This window comes from Delphinus delphis, chromosome 17 (assembly GCF_949987515.2).
Source record: "Delphinus delphis chromosome 17, mDelDel1.2, whole genome shotgun sequence".
NCBI lineage: Eukaryota > Metazoa > Chordata > Mammalia > Artiodactyla > Delphinidae > Delphinus > Delphinus delphis.
The window spans coordinates 8123845-8144312 of record NC_082699.1 but is presented as its reverse complement, the minus strand read 5'-3'; positions in this window follow the sequence as shown (position 1 = coordinate 8144312).

The window sequence follows — 20468 nt, the reverse complement described above, 5'->3', positions numbered from 1 at the left end:
GGCTTCTAATTACATTGTGAGACCTGCTCATTAAAGCAGGTATGGGGTGCAGAGCAAGAAAGGAGGTGTTTCCATTTAGCCCGTGATGGGAGTAACAAGTGTGCTCAGCCTGACACACCAGCTCCACGAGGGGAATACCTTAAACAATCCCATCCACACCGATTTACTTCAACCAGGTGATATTTTAATGAGCCAACCCCAGTGCTCCCTGGATGACATGATGCCTCATGTCACACCATGAGAGGGGCACACCACCTTTAAAAGAAAAAAGATCACTAAAAAAGCCAGAGCGTTGACACTTGCAGATGAGTTGAATTCCCTTTGTCCTGTGGACATGCACGATGCTCGAGAGCCCCAAGTGCGAGGAGTTGATTTCTGCTGTCATCAGACCTGACCCGCACTCCCCTAGGAGCCCGCGGCCTGTCTGCTGCAATGACAGGAGAGAGAGCCAGGCTGTGACTTGGGGTCCTCAGCTGTGCAGCACCGCAGGCCACATCCAGCCCTGACGAGGGCAGCTGGATCGCATGAATTTTTAAAGTAAAACAACGGATTTGGGGGGGGAGGGGCAGGGGGCATCTTACTCCCCACCCCACCCCCTTGTGAAATCCCCACAGAAGAAAAGCACGGACCCAGCATGTTGATTTTGGCAGAGGTACACACAGTCCCTCTGTTCGGAAGACGAGCTGACACGTGCAGATTTGCAGAGAAGCCATTCCAAAAGGTTAATTAAATATTACCATTGTTTTCTGAGCTATTAATGCATATTCTTTTATTTCTTCATGTGAAAGCCTTCTCCCTACACAAAATCAGAGTTTGGATTTGCTTCCCAAACCCTGCCCCTTTTTGAAGCCTGGAAAGAGGATGACCGAGGGACCCAGAGAGAGAGAGAGAGAGAGAGAGAGAGAGAGAGAGAGAGAGAGATGCAGAATGCAGTTTGGAGCTGAGCAAGGAGGGGCTGTTGTCTGAAATGAAGTCCCTGAAACACACTCCCAGCTGCAGCTGCGGATTGGAATCGTGTGGTTCAAGGAAGGTTCTAGAAAGGGGCCAGGAAGGAACCTCTGCTCTTTCCACCTGTATTTATTGGCTGATGTAACTGGCCACTGGAGCTGAGGAAGGTTGCCAGCCTACGGCCTTCGGTGATTCCGGGGAGGCTCAGGCTGGGATGAGTGAGGCCTGAGGCGGGAACACGGCCCACCCTGCACTGCCTGTCTGTCCCCTACCTCCTCCAAGCCACGCTGCTTTCTCCCTGCCCAGGGTGGGGGCGTCCTGAGGTAGGCAGGACAAGACCCTCGATGCAAATGGGAGAGGGATCCCAAGACAGACGGCGAGGGAAAAGAAGACGGAGGTCAGGGAGAAGCCGAGGTTCCTCCCCGGCAGGGAGCGCCACCTCTGGGACCGCAGTTGCCAAGAGCCCTGAGCCACGAGGAGCGCGGCAGTCTGCGGGCAACCTCTCCAGACGACGGTCTTCCAGAGCAAGCGGGACAGGTTCGGTTTGCAAAGTCAGGATGCCTCCCTGGATGTGGGGATGCGGCAGTGAACCTACAGCGTAATGAATGAAAAACAAAGGACAGCGTGAAGACAGGCGGTGACTTGCCGGATTGGGGGGTGTGCTGGCGTGGATGGGAAGAGGCAGCACAGGCGGTGCCAAGTCGGGCCGCGCAGTCCTGCCCAGGACACCGACCCCGAAGCTCTGCCCTCCCCACCCACCCCGGTACCTGCCCTGCATCTGCGGAGGGCTGGCACCCCACGGTGCTTCCACATGCAGACTTTGCCGCCCGAAGACCTGGGGTCAAAGCCCACTGCCGGCACCCTGGCCGGGCTTCCTTAATGTTTCTCATTTCCTAATGGCTTCGCTTTTAAACACAAATGGCTATGCTGTGGGGTTGTTAAAATGAAAAGAAAAAGTACGCGAGGTGCCCAATATATAGTAAGTGCTCTTGCAAAGGAAGGGAAGCGAGGGAGAGTCAGCACGAGCTAGCCGCGGGGAGTGGAGGAGAGCATGGGGGAGGGGGCCTGGATACCTCGCCCTGTGGGAGCATCTGTTAACAGACCACCCTGGAGCATCCTGGATCCAGCTTCCCTGGATGAGCTCATGCCTGTCTCTGATGGTCCTGACAGGATTCTCATGCTGGTGGGGTCACCTTGACACACTAGCTACCCTGCATGCGCGTGAGGCTTGGTGGTGACCTGTCTGGGATGGAAAGTGCCAAAGCTAAGTGTGTGTCCGCACAGGCCACAGCTGGAGAAGCAGAAAGGGCAAGCACACACGTGTCCTTGTGAGCAGGTTGTAAGTGCTGAGATGTGGCCTCTGGGGAGAAGCGCTGGGTCTCCTGTAAGGTTGGTGTCCAGGGACAGGGATGGCAGGAAAATGATGTCCCAGATTCAGGGACCTTGGGCTGAATTCATTACAACCAGGTGGGCATTGGCACCATAAGGAAATGTCAGGGGGCGTTAAAGAAGCCCCCCCTACACACACACAGACCCTGCTCTTCATGTGGCTTACATCACATCATGGGGACCAGAGGCCGAGAGGGTTCACAGTGACAGCGAATGACAGAGCACAGTGCTAGTGAGAAGGGGTGCGGTCAGGCAGTCAGAGTCACGGGAGGGAGCTGGCAGAAAGGCCAGCCGCACAGAGAGACAGCCAGTCGAGGTAGGGTGGGTGTGGCAGACACCCACTGGGTTGTCTAGGGAACACCACACCCCACCACTGGCAAGTGGGCAGCAGCGAGGACATGCCCACTGGACACTGGTAACCGACGTGAGGGTGGACAGAGCCCCAGCTCCCTGGCTCTGAGCTGACTGTTCCAGAAGCAGACTCCTGACTAGAGTTGCCAAACTCGGCAAATAAAGATACAGGATGTCCTGTTAAACTTGAATCTTAGATAATCAATTAATAACTCTGTAGTATAAGTATAGCCCATGCAACTTTGGGGAGATACTTATAACTAAAAAAGAATGAGCTGTTTCTCTGAAATTCTCATCTGCTTGGACATCCTCTACTTTATCTGGCATATCCCTCCTCCTGACCCAAACTGGGCCCTCAAGAGAGTGCTTTCTGCAGGATGCAATGAAAAGAGAACAGAGTCTCCCTCTTTCCAGGGGCTAAAAGTTCAAGATGTTGTCTGACACATGAAGAAGGCCAACCAACCAAGGGCGAGAATGAGACGAGGACAGAAGTCAGAAGTCAGCAAGAGGCAGAGACAAAGGGAACAAGATGCTGACGGCATGCGAGGCCAAGTTCACGCCTCTTCCCTGCCTGCCCCGCAGGGGGTTATTCTGCTTTCTACTTGCCGATCCCTACTCCCTGCCCACCCTGCCCTAGCCCCCAGCTCCTGTGGACAGAGGAGAAGGCAGAGGCGTTGTAATTCATCAGCTCAATGGTAATAAATACAAGCAAATGTACCTTTCGCACAAGAAGGCCAGAGTTACTATGTTATGTGGTACATGGTCAAAGCCACATTACAAGAAGAAATACCATTTCTTATATAGACCAGACTGGGTGTTCTTCAAAAGGAAATTAATCGTCAGGATGGTGAATTGTGTTTGATTTGCAAATTTAAGGAGAATACAGCCAGTGTTGAAACATACACCTTCTCCCCAGTCAGTCCACAGAGCCAGAAGTCCCCCTGCGAACAAAGCTCACGGACACCTAAGTACCTAAAATTTGAATGACAAATTATTTACCACAAATAATAGGCCCTGGGTTCATATCCTACAAACCAGTAAGAAAAACACTGTCAGCACCTCCCCCCCAAAAATGGGCAAGGGGATATTTGCAAAAGAAATATAAATTTCTAATAAACATATGAAAAATGTTTAATCTCATTAATAAGCAAACAAATATAGACACAAACATTGAAATGGCCTTTTTAGACTCTTAAATTGGCAAATTAAGAAAAGCAGTTCCAGGGGCTTCCCTGGTGGCGCCGTGGTTAAGAATCCGCCTGCCGATGCAGGGGACGCGGGTTCATTCCCTGGTCCGGGAAGATCCCACGTGCTGCGGGGCAACCAGGCCCGTGCGCCACAGCTACTGAGCCTGCGCTCTAGAGCCCACGAGCCACAGCTACTGAGCCCACGCACCACAACTGCTGAAGCCCACGCGCCTGGAGCCTGTGCTCCGCAGCAGGAGAGGCTGCTGCAGTGAGAGGCCCGTGCACTGCAACGAAGAGTAGCTCCCGCTCACCGCAACTGGAGAAAGCCCACGTGCAGCAACAAAGGCCCAACTCAGCCAAAAATAAATAAATAAAATTTATTTTAAAAAAAAAGAAAGAAAAGCAGTTCTGGACTCACAGACTTAAAGAACAAATTTACAGTTACCGGGGGGGGAAGGATTGGGGGAGGGCCAGACTGGGAGTTTGGGATTGACATGTACACACTGCTATATTTAAAATAGATAACCAACAAGGACCTACTATAGGGCACAGGGAACTCTGCTCAATACTCAATAACCTAAATGAGAAAAGAATTTGAAAAAGAATAGATACATGTACATGTATAATGGAGTCACTTTGCTGTACACCTGAAACTAACACAACATTGTTAATCAACTCTATTTCAATATAAAACAAAAATTTAAAAAGAAAGGTAGTTCTACTGAATGCAGCCCAGGGTACAATGGTGTGAGCATTCTTTTGCATGAATCTTGTGTCCCTAATATACAAAGAACTTCTGCAAAATAATAAATGACAAAGAACCCAGGAGAAAAATGGGCAAAGGGATTGAACAGGCAATTCACAGAAGAGTTACAAGTGGTCAAGATAGATGAGAGAGATTTCAGTCTGGATGGTGATTTTGATTTAGGATAGAACTCGTCCTCACGATCAGAGAAGGTCAGGATAAAACACGACACCAGCTCTTGGCCTATGATGTCATAAGTACTGATAACTTCTACTCCTGGGCAGGACATTGGGAAATAGCCAGTCTCACACACTATTGGTAGGTGTCAACATTCCTACAGCATTTTTAAGGGATAATTCCACAGTATCTATTGAAAGCGCCCTAAAATCTCTGACGGCTCTATGTTCCTTCCTTGAAGATATTGCTTATTCTCCTCCTTGTAAAAGGAAATTCCCAATGCTTAGTGTCTCAGGAAATAAGAATTATTCCGTGGGCGCCCCCCCCAAACACATTTTTTAAATTTTCAAACAATGGAGTTATTTTCCCTGGGTTCTGACCCATTTTCTCTCTATTCCGGGCATTCTTTGATGAATCATGTCTCATTCTTTAACATTCCATTAAGAATGAGGCGACCTATGTGGGCACAGTATTATTCTTAAAAAACAAAGCATAAATGCCCGAGCCATGTAACAAAGTAATTACGTTTTCAGCAAAGATGGGGAAACAGTGATTGTGTTGAGTGGGTGAGGATCTCCTACACGCTGAGAATCTAAGCAGCTCTGCTAAGTCCTCCTTTTCCTTCTTTGGAATTTTTCCCACTGCCCCTTCAGCTAAGCATCTTCCCTCCTTCAAGATTTCCTTCGTTCAGGGCAGGAGTCCCTGAGCCTGGAATCCTGCCCTGTCCCATCTCGTCAAGCTGTCTCCTGAAATCATTCTACCAGCTCCTGAGACCTCCCTCCTCCACAAACCGCCCCCAGCTGAGAGCAGAGTGACTCTCCTCCAGCTGCCCACCTGTTTGGAGCCACGGCGGCTCCCTCTCTCCCCCTCCCGTTGTCTGGACTGAACAGCATCGGGCTCTACAGCGTCCTGTCCACTAAATGGCTGCAGCATCCTCCACGTCCTTTCCTGTGCCCGTCTGCATCCAGAGAAGCCGGAGCCCGAGTTTATCAACATGCTTTGCTTAGATCAGCAACTCGGGACGCTGTGGAGCGACATTTGTGTTCTCTGAGATCACCTTGCAGGGCATCACCAAGGACCAGAGTCCTGGGGCTCGGCACACTAGGCTCGCATTTATGGTCAAGTTGAGACTTCTCGAACCTCTCTGTGCCTGTCTCAGTGTCCCTGGGATACAGTAATGCTGACTTAAACTGGCAAGATCTGAAAATCAAACGAATGATAGTGACTTCAGTGAAACGGAGGTCTGGCTTTCCTTTAAATGGTTAAACCACCACTAACAAGTGGATCTAAATATTCAGATCTACCCTCCTGCAATTGTATTTTCCTCTTCTGTGATTCAGCATCGCTGTAATTGAACTGAATTCCACAAGACTAGAAATCTGGTATCTAGGACTATAAAACACCTTCAGTTGGTAAAATATTTAGGAAGTTTTCTTTTAAGTCCTTTTTCAGATTTTGTCTCTCTCCACCGTTAAAATGAATTTCACACCCATTTTCCCCCTTTTACCTTTGGGAAAGATGCTTGCTTTTACAGCCTCCTCTTAATGTCAAAACAAAAGATCTCTTATACTTCTTAGAATCTTGAGATCCTTTTCTGGTAAAGAGGAAAACAAATGTGCTCTAATTAAGGCAATCGGGGAAGTATTGGGTCACTGCAGACCACAGTTAACCCTCTCTAACCTCCATGAACTGGTAGCTCAAATATTAATAGACAACATGAAACAAGAAAATGCCAGGAATCACACAATTTTTCACTCATTTACCCTTAATTTTTTCCTGAAGTGTTGTGTGCATTTTTGTAAGCCACAGTTTGAATGATGTACAGTTTAGGGTGAGATACAAAGAGATAAGTTTACAAGATCATATAAAATTATATTCTGGAGTCAACAGTGCTACCGTAGAGCAGAGGATTTTTCTTCCTTTCCCGTCCTCTGTCAGGAAACAAGAGAAACAGAACAAGATCAGGGTCTAAATCTCTGGTTCGTGTGAGTAATGTTTTATTTCACGTAGGCACTGACAAAAAGACCCCAAGGAGGACAAACAATAATAGATAATAAATTATAGATGCTAGAAAATTGAAGGACATTATGCTTCAGCATTTCTGCCTTCTAATCAACCAGGAGGGATGAGATGTCCTTCTTCATCTGTCTGCTTACAGACCGTTTGTTCATTCACACCCACTGTGTCGTGGGTCACCTGCACAGGACCTCAGCAGACAGACTGTAAAAGCAGATGAGCGGCCGCTGACTGCTGAACCCCTGCCTCCCTCCCCCTCCGGCCATCTGATTTGGTCCAAGGGCATCCTTGAGAGCGCAGAGAGATGAGGAATGATGCTCCTCTCGGTGGCAAGAAGGGGCCGTGAAGGCTCACAGGTCCCAGCCTCTGCAGAACCTTTGTCGGCATCGAGGTCTCCATCCGCGCCTCCCTCCCACACCAAGCATACAATCCCTTCCCCAAATCCAGAAGATCAGCAGTAATTGATTTGGCTTCTGGCCCGTCCCCTTCTGGGGCAAAAGCAACAGTACAGTTCACTAGCTCTTTCTGATGTCTCCCTGCCCTCCTTTAAAGAGAACCCTCGTGTCTGATTAAAATCGGTCATGCGCCAGTCCTGGAGTGAAGAGGTGCTATTTATTTCCGTCAAGTTCTGCTTGGAAGGTTTGAGGCTTCCTCCTACCAGACATTTTACTAGTAAACAGAAAAGTTACCCATACTGTCATGCTCGCCCTGACCTGCAAGCTAGTGAACAATAAATCTTAATTACAGTTAAATGCCAAATCTGCAAAGAATGAGGCAGCGCCAGTCAGCTGTGAATCGGCCTGCGCGCCTCGGCCGGGGTGCAGCTGCAGGAATACATAAATTAGTTCGTGATTTGTTTGTGCCAGAACCATCAGTTGAGGCTGGTTCTTAAAAGCATTTCCAGTATCAGTGGACACTCAGGCATTCATCCTATCGCCATGTCAAATACAGGTGGCCTCTGGGAAGTTTTATCTTAAAGGACCTTCAGCATTATGCTTGGGTTAATAAGAAAGCGCTGTTTCTAAATATCTCGGCAGTTTTCCAAAATAGCGCTCAGTCTCCTGACATCTGCTCCATCCATACTTGTTACCTTTGGATTTGTTCGGGGAGCCGCTGAATAACCTTTTTGTTAGCAATCTCTTTTTTGCACCGTGCAGGGCTACTGGAGTGCAGGCAGGCATCCATGCAGGGGCCTTTTTTTTTTTTTTCCTGCTGCTGCAAAGCTCATGAGCTCCTTGCTATTCAAGCGTTTGCTTGTCATCATGTTAAATAAAGCCACCCTGGTGTCCCCTCGCCTGGGTCCTCTTGACATATTGGCACCTATATGCAAGAATTAGAAAGATGATTGCCCACATAACTCTGTTCAATGGCTTCAGGCTGTTCTATCAATTTTGAGACTGACAGGAGGTCGGAGATGGAACGGAAGAAAGAATGGAGTTTGGGCTGCTCCGTGCTTGGTCCCATGAATCAATCTGCAATCTACTCATATTATTCTAGACGCAGATCCTGTTCTCATTGGGAGTCAATCATCTGCTAGATGCCCCTACCGGCAGGTTCCCAATAATAAGGTAGGCTCTGGTTCCCCCGAGCCTCTGAAATCAGCAGAGGGTGGTGGCAGGCCCGGGGTGCGATGCTATTTCACTAAAGAGGAGGTGGATACGTAAGTGGGTAAAAGGGAAGCAGAAAAACCCTTTCCCGACAGAGGTGGCGGGAAGAGAGTTGCAGAGTAGGCAGCTTTCTGTTGCATTTTTAAGAAAAGTGTAAGAGGGTGCATTATTCCGTGCTTAGATGGAGACGTCAATTTCACTTGGGATTCCCCGCGCGGAGAGGCAGCCCCTTCCTGCCCTAGGCCGCCTGCTCCCCCAGCATCCCGGCGGCCCCGCCGCCTCTCCGGGCTCTTCCCGGCTCTTGCAGGGCCCCATCCTGTCACCAGCGGTCCTGCTTCCTGTTTGTGTTGCCGCTTTGTTGCTTCCTGGCGGCCATCCGGAGCCGCCCTTCTGCTGCGCCTCCGCCCCGGGACTGGCTCTCTTCCCAGCTCTCTCTTGTGCTAGCAAATCTGTCTCCCTCCGTCTCGGTCTAAACCCCACGTTTTTAAAGGACCCGTCCTGGTGCTGGAGTCCTTGCCGCCAAGTCCCGCGGGGTGAGGGCCGGCCTCTCCCACGTGCTCTGATCCTCTGCAGACCTTTATCCGAAGAGCTGGTTCAAAGCATTTTTGCATTTGCTACCTCACCTGCCCTTTTGCATTCTTTTGAGGAGGGGCCAAGGGTTGTTTCCCGTTTGTATTGATTGAGAAAGAGGCCCAGAGAGACTGAGGGTTGACTTGGTCCTGAGGAAGAGTGGGGTGATTAGCAATCTGCTCACCCGGGCTGCAGGCTGCTAGCCTGACAGCATGCACCCTGGTCCAGTTTGTACTGCAGGCCAAGCCTTTCCAGGCCTCCTGGCATTTTAATCTCCCGCAGGCGTCATTAGCTTTATTTTAAACCTTGGAAACAAGGTTCACAGAAGTTATCATCTTGCCCAGGGTCACACAGCTGGCAGCACACTGCCTGACTCAAATCTTCCCTCTGCAGGTCCCACTGTGCTTCCCCCAATGACACCCGAGTCTCCTCCAGGGCTCTGCCCAAATGCCACCCCACAGATGAATCTTCTTTACATTGTTCAGTCCCAAATAGAACTCCCTGTCCCTTCACCCATCTTTATCTTTCTTTGGAGCATTTATCACTACCCAAAAACTATTATATACCAATACCCAAGAATTATTATATATATAAAATAAGTATTTTATTTTTTTATTATTAAAAAAATTTTTTTTTTCTTGTCTAGTTGTTGCTAGCATGTGTTAGGAAGTTTGACTATTTTGATCACTGCTGTATCCTCCCGGTCATTGGCAGGCATTTAATAAATATCTGTGGAAGGAAGGAAAGAAGGAAGAGAGGGAGGGAGGGAGGGAGGGAGGAGGGGGGAGGGAGGAAGGGGGTGCAAGGCGTTCAAGCTCGAAGCTAAATCAGTCATAATGTTTGGCCAGGTTGCCAGAAATGTCAGGCAACAATCCCATCTACATATGGAGAACTCGGGCATGAGGTGGACATGTTCAGGATTCTACCATAAAACACTGGTCGATCTAGGACTAGACCATCAAATTCTGGGCTAACAGACTAAGCTATCGTCAGTTATCCTAGCAGTGGCTTCCTGCCCCCCGGGAATCCTGTCCGGGAGCTGTTTTATTACGCTTCTCCAAGTTTTCCTCCTGCACACTGCAAAACTCTTGCCTAGACGTCGCTAATCCAACCACCAACACTCCATCGCTCCTGGGATGCAGAAGGTGGCAGGCCTGTTGAGCTGACCCCTATGCCTTCCAGACAGTACATATAGAACTTACTGCCTTCCTGCTGGCCACTCCCCAGATCCATACATTTTTTTAAGTCAAAGACTGTAATTCCGGTGTTTGCCTGGATCATGGAAGTAAGCCCTTCCGGTGTTTAAAATCCCTCACGCTCAGAGGATCCAAGAGGAAGTGTTTGGACCAGGACCCCCTAGAGTCCTGGTCCACTAGAAGCCCCCCTAGAAGTCCCACACGTGAAACAGAGTCCCTTCAGAAACCCCCTCTCTTTTTTTGTCCTTTAAGTGTTTTCCTCTGAGCTGCAGAGAACCCGCCAGGGACGGAAGACAGCATATTTGCAAGTCCCTTCCTGGCCTCTGCCTCTGGGCCCAGGAAAGAGACATCTACCAAAGTCAAATGTGGGGCAGCAGATCTGATGTGCTAGACCAGACCAAGGTCAAAACCCAGCTGCTCTCCCTGCGTTTCTTTTCTTTTTTCCACGTATGGTCCTTTTAGCCAGTCAACTTAACAGAGATGAACCCCAAAAGAAAACTGACTCTAAATGGAAAGCTTTCACTCTTCCCTAATCCTGGTGGCCCACAAGGAGGCAACCTGAGAAAGCTTTAGTGCAGCTGATGGCGTGTAGGGGGCTGGAAAGTGTGTGAGGCCGCTTCTACTTCAATTTCAAGGAGATGAGCATCTCGGATTAGACTAGAACACAGGTCAAAGGGGATTCATTGGAGGCACCGACGTGCTTTGAAGGATAAAAAGGAAGGAGAGATAACCGTTGACAGAATCACAGTTCAGAAAATCAGGGAAGACTTCATGGAAGAAGTGACTTCTGAAATAAATCCAGAAGGAGCAACAGGATCTTAATAGGCAAAGACGGTGTGAAGGGAAAATGCCCTGGATGAAGGGGGTGACAAAGGCCCTGCAGTGGAGAACAGGAAATGTGAAAGGTGGGGACAGAGGCTGGATGAGTTTGGCTGGAGTATGAGGTCCATGCCCAGGAATTGCAGAAGATAAGGCTGTAAAGGAATTAGGGGGTAGAATACCAGTCAAAAGAGTTTGCACTTAATATGAAAGACAAAGGGGAGTGAATGGTCCAGCCCTACGGTGGGATGGTACTCTGCAATGAGAATGAGATTTTTAAAATTTGATTCAAATTTAACTAGTGTAAAGTCAACTCTAAAACCTGATGTTCTATTCAGTTATTGGCAATGTTTAAGGTATGTTTGGACAACTTGGTTTGTGAATCTTCTCTTAGAAATGTAATCTTACGAAAGCTAAACGCAAGATGAAGTATAACTGATAAAATTTAACTTTAAAATTGAGACGGGCTGTAACTATGCAACACACACTGGATTTGAAGCTCAGTACAAACATAGGATATAAAACATCTTATTCCTTATTCTGATGTGGATCATACTTTGTAACGATAATATCTTGGATTTCTTGGGTTACGTTAAAATGTTATGAAAAATGAAGACCCAAAAAAGGCAAGGAGGAGCCATTGAAGGTCTTTGAGCTGGGCTGCTACCTGATTAAAGATGCATTAAAATAATAACAATTAATAAGAAGAAGGACTTTGAGGATGTGTGTGAGGCAGGTTGCAAGGAGAGTCTAGAGACAAGAAAATCCACGGAGAGGTTCTCTAACGGCTACCGCAGACAAAGCCTGAGTCAGAGGCTCAGAGATACATACTTTACTCTCCAAACATGGCTCCCTGTTCTCAGGGATGTTCCCGCTGGGCTAACTAAGCCTTACTCCCCCAGTACTTCACAGTCAGGAGAGTTCTGGGCTCTATTGGGAGGGGTCAGTTACTGTGAAGAGTCACCCCGAAGGGTCCTGGACCGACCCTGACCCCTGGTTTGACTTGGAGGCAACCTGAGAAACTTTGTTATTGCATCTCGGGCTGGAATTTACCATTGGAAATGCAGCCTTTATCACTGGCATAAGGAGAACTGTTTTGCATTTGATGACATTTTCGAAATGGTGTGAAAAAACCTTGACATTTTTATTAGAAAATCTATAAAGCCCAAACAAATGGTTTCATGCTGCTCTGCCTCATTCTTCATATGTTCATTGGCAATCCATCATCCCTCCCACCCCCCTTGAACCCAGCAGCGGCAACGTCTTGCCTGGGAATAAAAGGGCCTCTCAGAGAAGCTGTTTCAACCTCGCTTGTCCTGTGCCTCTCAACTTTTACCCCTTAAATCAACTACAATCATCCCATTTTCACTGGCCCCCTTCCTGGAAGGCTAAACAGTGCTGTCACCTCCTTCCAGAGCCTCTTCCTGTACCTCTCATGACACTGAATTACAGAAGCTTGACCCACCTCCTCTTGAGTTGTACATGGGACTCTCCTTCTCTGGACTCTCTTACACGTGATTCATCTTCCAGTTTGGACCAAATAATTGGATTCAGAGCAAATCAGTGAAGGCTTTCTCTCCTGAAAAAAAAAAATACGTCCCTTTCTTAGATTACCATTTTGGATAAAGATCTCAGCTACCCTAAATTTCAACTAAGGTAGCCTGCATCATTCTGCCTCACTGTCTACTGTACCCCACCCGAGATGACTTCATCTGTCTGCCCATCGGTGTGTGACCTCCTGCCTCTGCCTTTAGGCTTCCTAAGACCAAGTGTTGTTTGACTTTCTCTCGCCGTCTCCACCGTGGGGGTTCTCCCCTGCTCCCCCTGCTCCGGGCCCTGTCTCTCACTCACTGGGCTGACACTGAGCTCTTAAGCACGGGTATCGCTGCTCATCCATTGGACCCCATCACTCTTTCTGCATCTTCAAGTGAGTCTGGTGTCTCTGCCAACACCATCACCATCTGGTTCTTTCTTAATTCTCCACCTGGCTCCCTCCTGCTTCCTTTGATTAATCAGCTTCTCTCTATGTTCTGTTTTGTACTCCCCTGTGTCTTTCTTTCTTTAACCAAATTTGTTGAACCAACCAATGGTTGGCCAAGGAGGGTGTTAGCGTGAGTTTTGCCTTACAAGGTCTTCATGTTTTCATTTAATTCTCACACCATCCTTATGAAGGAGAGAGGACGGAGGTTATCGGCTCTACTTTCAAGAGGGTAAAATGGAGGCTCAGAGAGGGTAAATCCCTTTCCTAAGGCTCCCCAGCTCATAAAGGGCAGAGGTGAGACCCAGGTCTTCCGCCCCCAAATCACAACGCCTCTCTGCAGAACCCCACGTTCTCACTTCCTCGTTGCCGCTCTCCTGCACTCTCATTTCTGATTTCGGGCCTCTCCCACCTCTCATCCGTTCTCTGCTTAGCTCGGCTTCACCCACGTGGCTTCCTCTCCTCTTCGTCCTCTGCCCCAGGTTCCTCTTGCACAGTAACTGCCGGCCAACAGCCTCACACACTAAGCTGAAATGGACAGGTCAACCAGAGGCCCCGGCTCATCCCAGAGCCCACAAGCTACAAGCTACGAGCTACAAGCTTGGCTACAGGCTCTTTAGGGCAGGATCTTGCTCTGAAATGCTGCCACTGGCTGTCCCCCACCTGCTCTCCACCCTCCCGCTGTCCTGTCACCTCCATCTCACAAACACCCATCAAACCCCAGGATACTGGCCGCTGGATGGCAGGACTGTCCCCTGTGTTCCCAAATCACCTTAGGCTGTAGCACCTTGGGGGCTCATCTGTGTTTTTTTCACGCTTATTGTGATTTGTAGGACACTCTGGGAGCAAACAGATACCAGGGTGAGGGCTGACAGGAAAGGAAGACCCAGATGGCAGATTCTCCGGCCACACAAGGGACTGACTACCTGTGCGAGCTTCACTGCCTGACAGTCAACAAACCTGTACTTCAGGTAAAGGGAAAGTCTGTCCAAAAAAAAAAAAAGTCTGCTTTGTTGTGGGTTTTTTCTTTTCACGCCAAGACTTCTGGGGTCATGTTTACCGACTCCCCTCCAAGACCAGGATCAGACCCAGACAGAAATGCAGGGACAGGAAATAGAATTCCTGCGACACCTCAAGCCTGGCAGGAGTTCTTTTTGTCCCTTGATCCATCTCCTGTGCCACCCAGAGTGACAGCAGCCAGACCAGGCAGGCCCGAAAAGCCACAGAGAAGAAGTGACGCCCCCTCCCCGTCCTACACCCCAGGGGCCAGCGCCACGAGGGCAAGCTCTCACATCACGTGGCACTCTGGTTGGGTATCCTGGTATGACACTGCAGCTACGGAATCAGTCAAATAAGCTCACTGAACAAGGCTGAGGGTGTTCCAGCTTGAAGTTGACACCAGGATGGGTGGGGAGCAGGTAGGGAGTGGGTGGGGACCAGCCAGCCAGCCCTCCCGGCGTGACACAGCACCTCTCCGCCTGTCCTCTCAAATCCTTGCCAACTAAGGCCTCAGCACGGCCAGCAAAAGAGACCAGCCCCCTTCCCCCTCCTGTCTTTTGTCCTCCCTGACAGAGCACTCAACTAGGAGTCCACTATATCAGCGGTCCCCAACCGTTTTGGCGCCAGGGACCGGTTTTGTGTAAGGCAATTTTTCAACAGACGGCGGGGTTGGGCGGGGGAATGGTGCAGGCGATGGGGAGCAATGGGGAGCAATGGGGAGCGGCACAGGAAGCTTCGCTCGTAGCCCGCCACTCACCTCCCGCTGTGCTGGCCCGTTCCTAACAGCCGTGCACTAGTACTGGTCCGAGGCCCAGGGGTAGGGGACCCCTGCACTATATGGATTCTTTCTTACTGGAAACGATGCAAAAGCACAAATGCTCATCGCCTCAGCTTGTTTTTTGGTTTGGGTTTGGGCTTGGGTTTTTGGCCAAGCTGCGCGGCTTGTGGGATCTTAGTTCCCTGATCAGGGACCGAACCCGAGCCCTTGGCAATGAAAGCACCGAGTCCTAACCACTGGACCACCAGGGAATTCCCTATCAGCTTGTTTTAAAAAGAAGATCATGCCTTCCTTCCATCGCCTTCCCAACCTTCCCGCCATCCTACACACACACACACACACACACACACACACACACACACACACACACTCACACACACACTCACACTCACCCAGCAACACCTGAGGGTTGGTAAGAAGCCTGAGAGTGCTGTGAGCTCCTTTCCATGAACTCTGCATAAATATTAGAACATCTTTTGACCATGACCACCTGGCTATTTAAAGTGATCCTATACTATTTAAAAGAAAAAAATCTTAGGCTCTTTTCAGCTGAAGAAGAGAGAGCTTGGTAGCTGCTTGAGTAAGGTGACAGCCTCCCCTTTCCTTCGTGGCACAGTTTACACAGAAGGAAGAGAGCGGCTGGGCCAGGCAAGGCACGACAGGAACCTGGTCCCTTCCCAGCTCGGATGGAGACTACAAAAACTTGGGATCTGCCACCCTCCTCCCCATCTGATTTTATTCTAACCAGCACAGATTTAATACACGTACACTGTATATGTATGTATGTGTATATATATATTTATTTATTTAAATATATAAATATATCAAATGTATACATATTTGCATACATTTATATGCTACACAGATTGTTTGCTTGTTGTGAGCCCATGCTCTAGACACTGAGAGTGTACTACTGCACTGTCGGTCTGTATTTCAGGCAAGGATGTCCCACGATTGTTTCTAGATGTTAACTGCAGTGGCTCCCAGGATTCCCAGCATGTCTGTCTGCTCCCTGAAAGCTCTTTGAGGGCTTCTCGTCATTACAGTTCCCTGAGTTTTCACTCTTTCCTGGCAAGCCATCTGACCTCTCTGCGCTGCAGCTGTGGTCACCGTCCGCCAACTCCATCCATCAAGACTATTCAAAATTGCAACCAGAAATTTTGTTTCCCCAAAATCTAGAATTAAAATTTTCTTTCCTTCAAACCTACATTTAGGTTTCATGCTTCATTTTTTTCCCCCTCAAATTCATTATTTATGCTCTTGGAATAGACAGGGCTGTGCGCGAGAGAGAAAATGTCTACCTTTATTTCGTCATTTAGCCCCATTAGCTGAGGCCGCTCCCCCCCGTGGTTGCCCCTTGAACACTTACAATTGCCGTTAAACAGAAGAGCAGAGGACGGCAGAACGAAGGGGCCTTCGAGAGTCAAAGGTTGCAGACAAACAGCCCATGGGCTTGAAAGCCTCTGCCTGCTTCTCCTCAGAAGAAGCTGGGGTGCCAACCGGCAGGCCTTGCCCACAGCCATGAACCCTGGCCGGAGGGACATTTTGAGTGACCGAGAACCACCAGAGCACCACTCAGAGGAATCCATAACTGGTGATGGCATTTGCAGGATGCAGGAACGTGGGACCAGGAAGAGAGAAAAGCGAGAGGAAAGGCCCAGAGCCAGAGCTGCTGCTGCTCTGACCTGGGACAGAGGCGGGGACAGAGACAGAATTTTCAAAAGACCTTTTCACTTTTCTCATCTTCGGAACCAAGTAGCTCTCTCTCCCTTTTTCTTTATATTTTCAGTGGTTGTTACTGGTGCTCTTTACTTCCTTTTGTGTTAATTGAAGAAACACCGAAAGGCTATTTTGTGAAGATATCGCAAGCAACCCCATCGGCTCAGGATAGATTTTCCTTCGTTCTTAAGATGACAATTGTGAACCTGTGCTCCAGTGACACAGGGCATGTGACCAGTAAGACAACAGTTGGACGATGTCCTGAAACCCCTAACAATATGTGGTCAGAGGAGACTCACCAAGTCCATTTTTGATTCAGCAGCATTGCAGCTAAAAAGTTCTCAGCTCTGCCCTCATTTGCCCCTTGCCAGTGGTGGTACAGCAGGCGTGGGATGTGAGGGAGCTGGGCGGGAAACAGAAGGAAACAAAGTCTGATTGCCAGTTCAGCCCAGTCAGAGCTGCAGTAATACCCGCTCATGGACCATAGGTTATCCCAGCGAAATACGGGGCAGCAACACGCAGCAACACATTTTTTTCTTTTTTATATTGAAATATAGTTGCTGTACAATATTATATGTTACAGATGTCCAATATAGTGGTTCACAATTTTTAAAGATTATACTCCATTCATAGTTATTATAAAATATTGGGTATATTCCTCGTGTTGTACAATATATCCTTGTAGCTTATTTTATACCTAATAGTTTGCACCTCTTAATCCCCACCCCTATCTTGCCCCTCCCCCTTCCCTCTCCCCACTGGTGACCCCTAGTATGTTCTCTATACCTATGAGTCTGCTTCTTTTTTGTTACACTCACTAGTTTGTTGTATTTTTTAGATTCCACATATACGTGATATCATACAGTATTTGTCTTTCTCTGTCTTATTTCACTTCGCATAACGCCCTCCGAGTCCGTCCATGCTGCTGCAGATGGCAAAATTTTGTTCTTTTTTATGGCCGAGTACTATTCCATTATATATGTATATAAATACCACATCTTCTTTATCCATTTATCTGTTGATGGACGCTTAGGTTGCTTCCATATCTTGGCAATTGTAAATAATGCTGTCATGAACATTGGGGTCTATGTATCTTTTCAAATTAGTGTTTTTGTTATTTTCAGATACATCCAGGAGTGGAATTGCTGGGTCATATGGTAGTTCCATTTTTCGTTTTCTGAGAAACCTCTATACTATTTTCCACAGTAGCTGCACCAATTTACAGTCCCACCAGCAGTGCACAAGGTTCCCTTTACGCCACATCCTTGCCAACATTTGTTATTTGTGTTCTTTTTGACGACAGCCATTCTGAAAATGTCAACAAATTGAACCAGCACTGATCAAGTGCCTGCTTTATCCAAGTTTTAATATACAGTTTTTCATTTAGCTTTCTGTTATGGGCTGAACTGTGCCCCCCACCCCCCAAAAATTCATGTGTTGAAGTCCTAACCCCCAGTTCCTCAAAATGGGACTCTATTTGGAGACTGGGTCATTAAAGAGGTAGTTAAGGTAAAATAAGGTTGTAGATCCTAATCCAATCTGACTGGTGTCCTTATAAGAAGAAGAGATCAGGGTACAGATCAAGGAACGACTATGTTTAGACACAGGGAGAAGATGGCCACCCACAAGCCAGGGAGAGAGGCCTCAGGAGAAACCAACCCTGCAGACACCTTGATCTCGGACCTCCAGCCTTCAGAACTGTGAGAGAACAGGTTTCTGTTGTTTCCGCCCCCAGTCTGTGGTATTCTGCAGCCCGAGCAGATGAGGGCACCTTCTCAACAGCCTGTACACTCAGAACAGAAGCAAGGATATAAAAGCTCAGTGATAGAAAGTAACTTGCTCAGAATCAGAATTGTGAGGGGGAAAAGCAGGCATGAAAAGGCATCCTCTGTCCTCAACTCAGGAGCCTTGAACAGACAGTGCAGTTTCCAGCTCCTGAAGACAGGAGAGGCACTGGGCAAGAACGTCCCGTCCTACGGAGTGAACCCAGGGATTAAACCCATAACTGCCCACCCTGGGCAGCTCTAGAGAAATCATTGACGTGGAGGTCCATGAGGGGCTGCAGTGAGGCTGGCCTGTCTCCTGCCGCTCGGAGGAGTGAAGCCCTGAGCAGCTTCACGGGCAGGTCCCTCCCCAGGGCTCCACGTGTGTCACACCAGGTGATCCCCACTGCATCCCATGAGCTCGGGACTTCCATTTTTCCCCATAGCTTTCCTCTCTCGGGTGCCCTCCATTACATTGATTCAAAGAAGACCTCTGCTTCAGAAAGTATTCTTTGGGTCACTTCTTGTGGTGCTGTTTTATGCCACTCCTTGTCTGCTCCTTCTAGCACTTTCTCTCCATCTTCCTTTCTCACAGAAATGCTATCTTCTCTTGCACGCTACACATTATACACATGCAAGCTGACCGTGTCTTTATTCTCTACAACTGTGGCCCCTGAAATTAAATATTCTATATTCAACTCCCACTAGACAGGAGGGTTGGAAATAGGTGATGGAACACAGGAGACAATGAGACTAGTTGGCTCTCGTAGAGTTTACAGGTGAGTATCAAAGATGAAAGCAGACAATTACTTACAAATTAGACGCATTTCCTTACCAAAATAGAGACATATGGGACTAAAGCAAGTTGTCGAATGAGCTGCCCGAGAATGTGGCATCTCAGGGAAACCTGAATGGTCAGGGCTTGGTGAGGCCAGGCGGGAGCGAGGATGAACCAGGCAGAACAAAGAGCTCGTTGGCTTTTCGCATCAGAGCAGGTTTGGCTGAGCTGGGAGCCTGCACAATCGTATGACGGGCATGAATGAGGTGAGAGGATGCAGAAGCCACACTGTGCCCATCCTGAGAAGCCACCACAAGGACTATGCACTATATACCAAGGATAACAGGACCACACAAAGTTTTCTTTGTTTGTTTGTTTAACTTTTTTTCTTCTTCTTCTTCTTCTTTGGCCATGCTGTGCGGCTTGAAGGATCTTAGTTCCCTGGTCAGGGATTGAACCCAGACCTGGGCAGTGAAAGCACCGAGTCCTGAGCACTGGACCGCCAGGGAATTCCCAAAGGGATTTTTTTGTTTGTTTGTTTGTTTGTTTTTTGTGTGTGGTACGCGGGCCTCTCACTGTTGTGGCCTCTCCCGTTGCGGAGCACAGGCACCGGATGCGCAGGCTCAGCGGCCATGGCTCACGGGCCCAGCCGCTCCGCGGCATGTGGGATCTTCCCGGACCGGGGCACGAACCTGCGTCCCCTGCATCGGCAGGCGGACTCTCAACACTGCGCCACCAGGAAAGCCCCCCCAAAAAAGGGTTTTTAATAGAGGAAAAACTTGGTCTGATATGGAGGAGGAGCTGAGAGCTTATTTTACTTTTTATTTAAAATTTTTGATACGCAATAATACCTTCACATGTTTTCAAACACCAGAAAGCATGAGAAGGTGTTCAGTAAAAGCTCCTCCCTCGTCCCTCATTTGCTTCTCTCCTAAACAGGTATCGATTTTTTATAGTCTCTTATGTGTCCTTCCTGACTTTTTCTATACTCACTCATAATCAAATAAAACTAGCAATTCTTATTTTTCTCCTTACATATTCAAAAAATAGGGCTTCCCTGGTGGCGCAGTGGTTGAGAGTCTGCCTGTCGATGCAGGGGACATGGGTTCGTGCCCCGGTCCGGGAGGATCCCACATGCCGTGGAGCGGCTGGGCCCGTGAGCCATGGCCGCTGGGCCTGCGCGTCCGGAGCCTGTACTCCGCAACGGGAGAGGCCACAACAGGGAGAGGCTCGCGTACCGCAAAAAAAATAAAAAAATAAAAAAGAAGTAGCATACCATGCGCTGTGTTCTGTACCTTGAATTTCTCTGTGATAGCTCTTGACTGTTTTGCATATTGTCGATTTAGCTCTTAGTGTTAGTATGAGTATGAGTACGAGTGTTAATATTAGTATTAGTATCAGTTATCTTTTCACAAATGTAAGTTTCTCCTCTCTGACCAGATGGTACT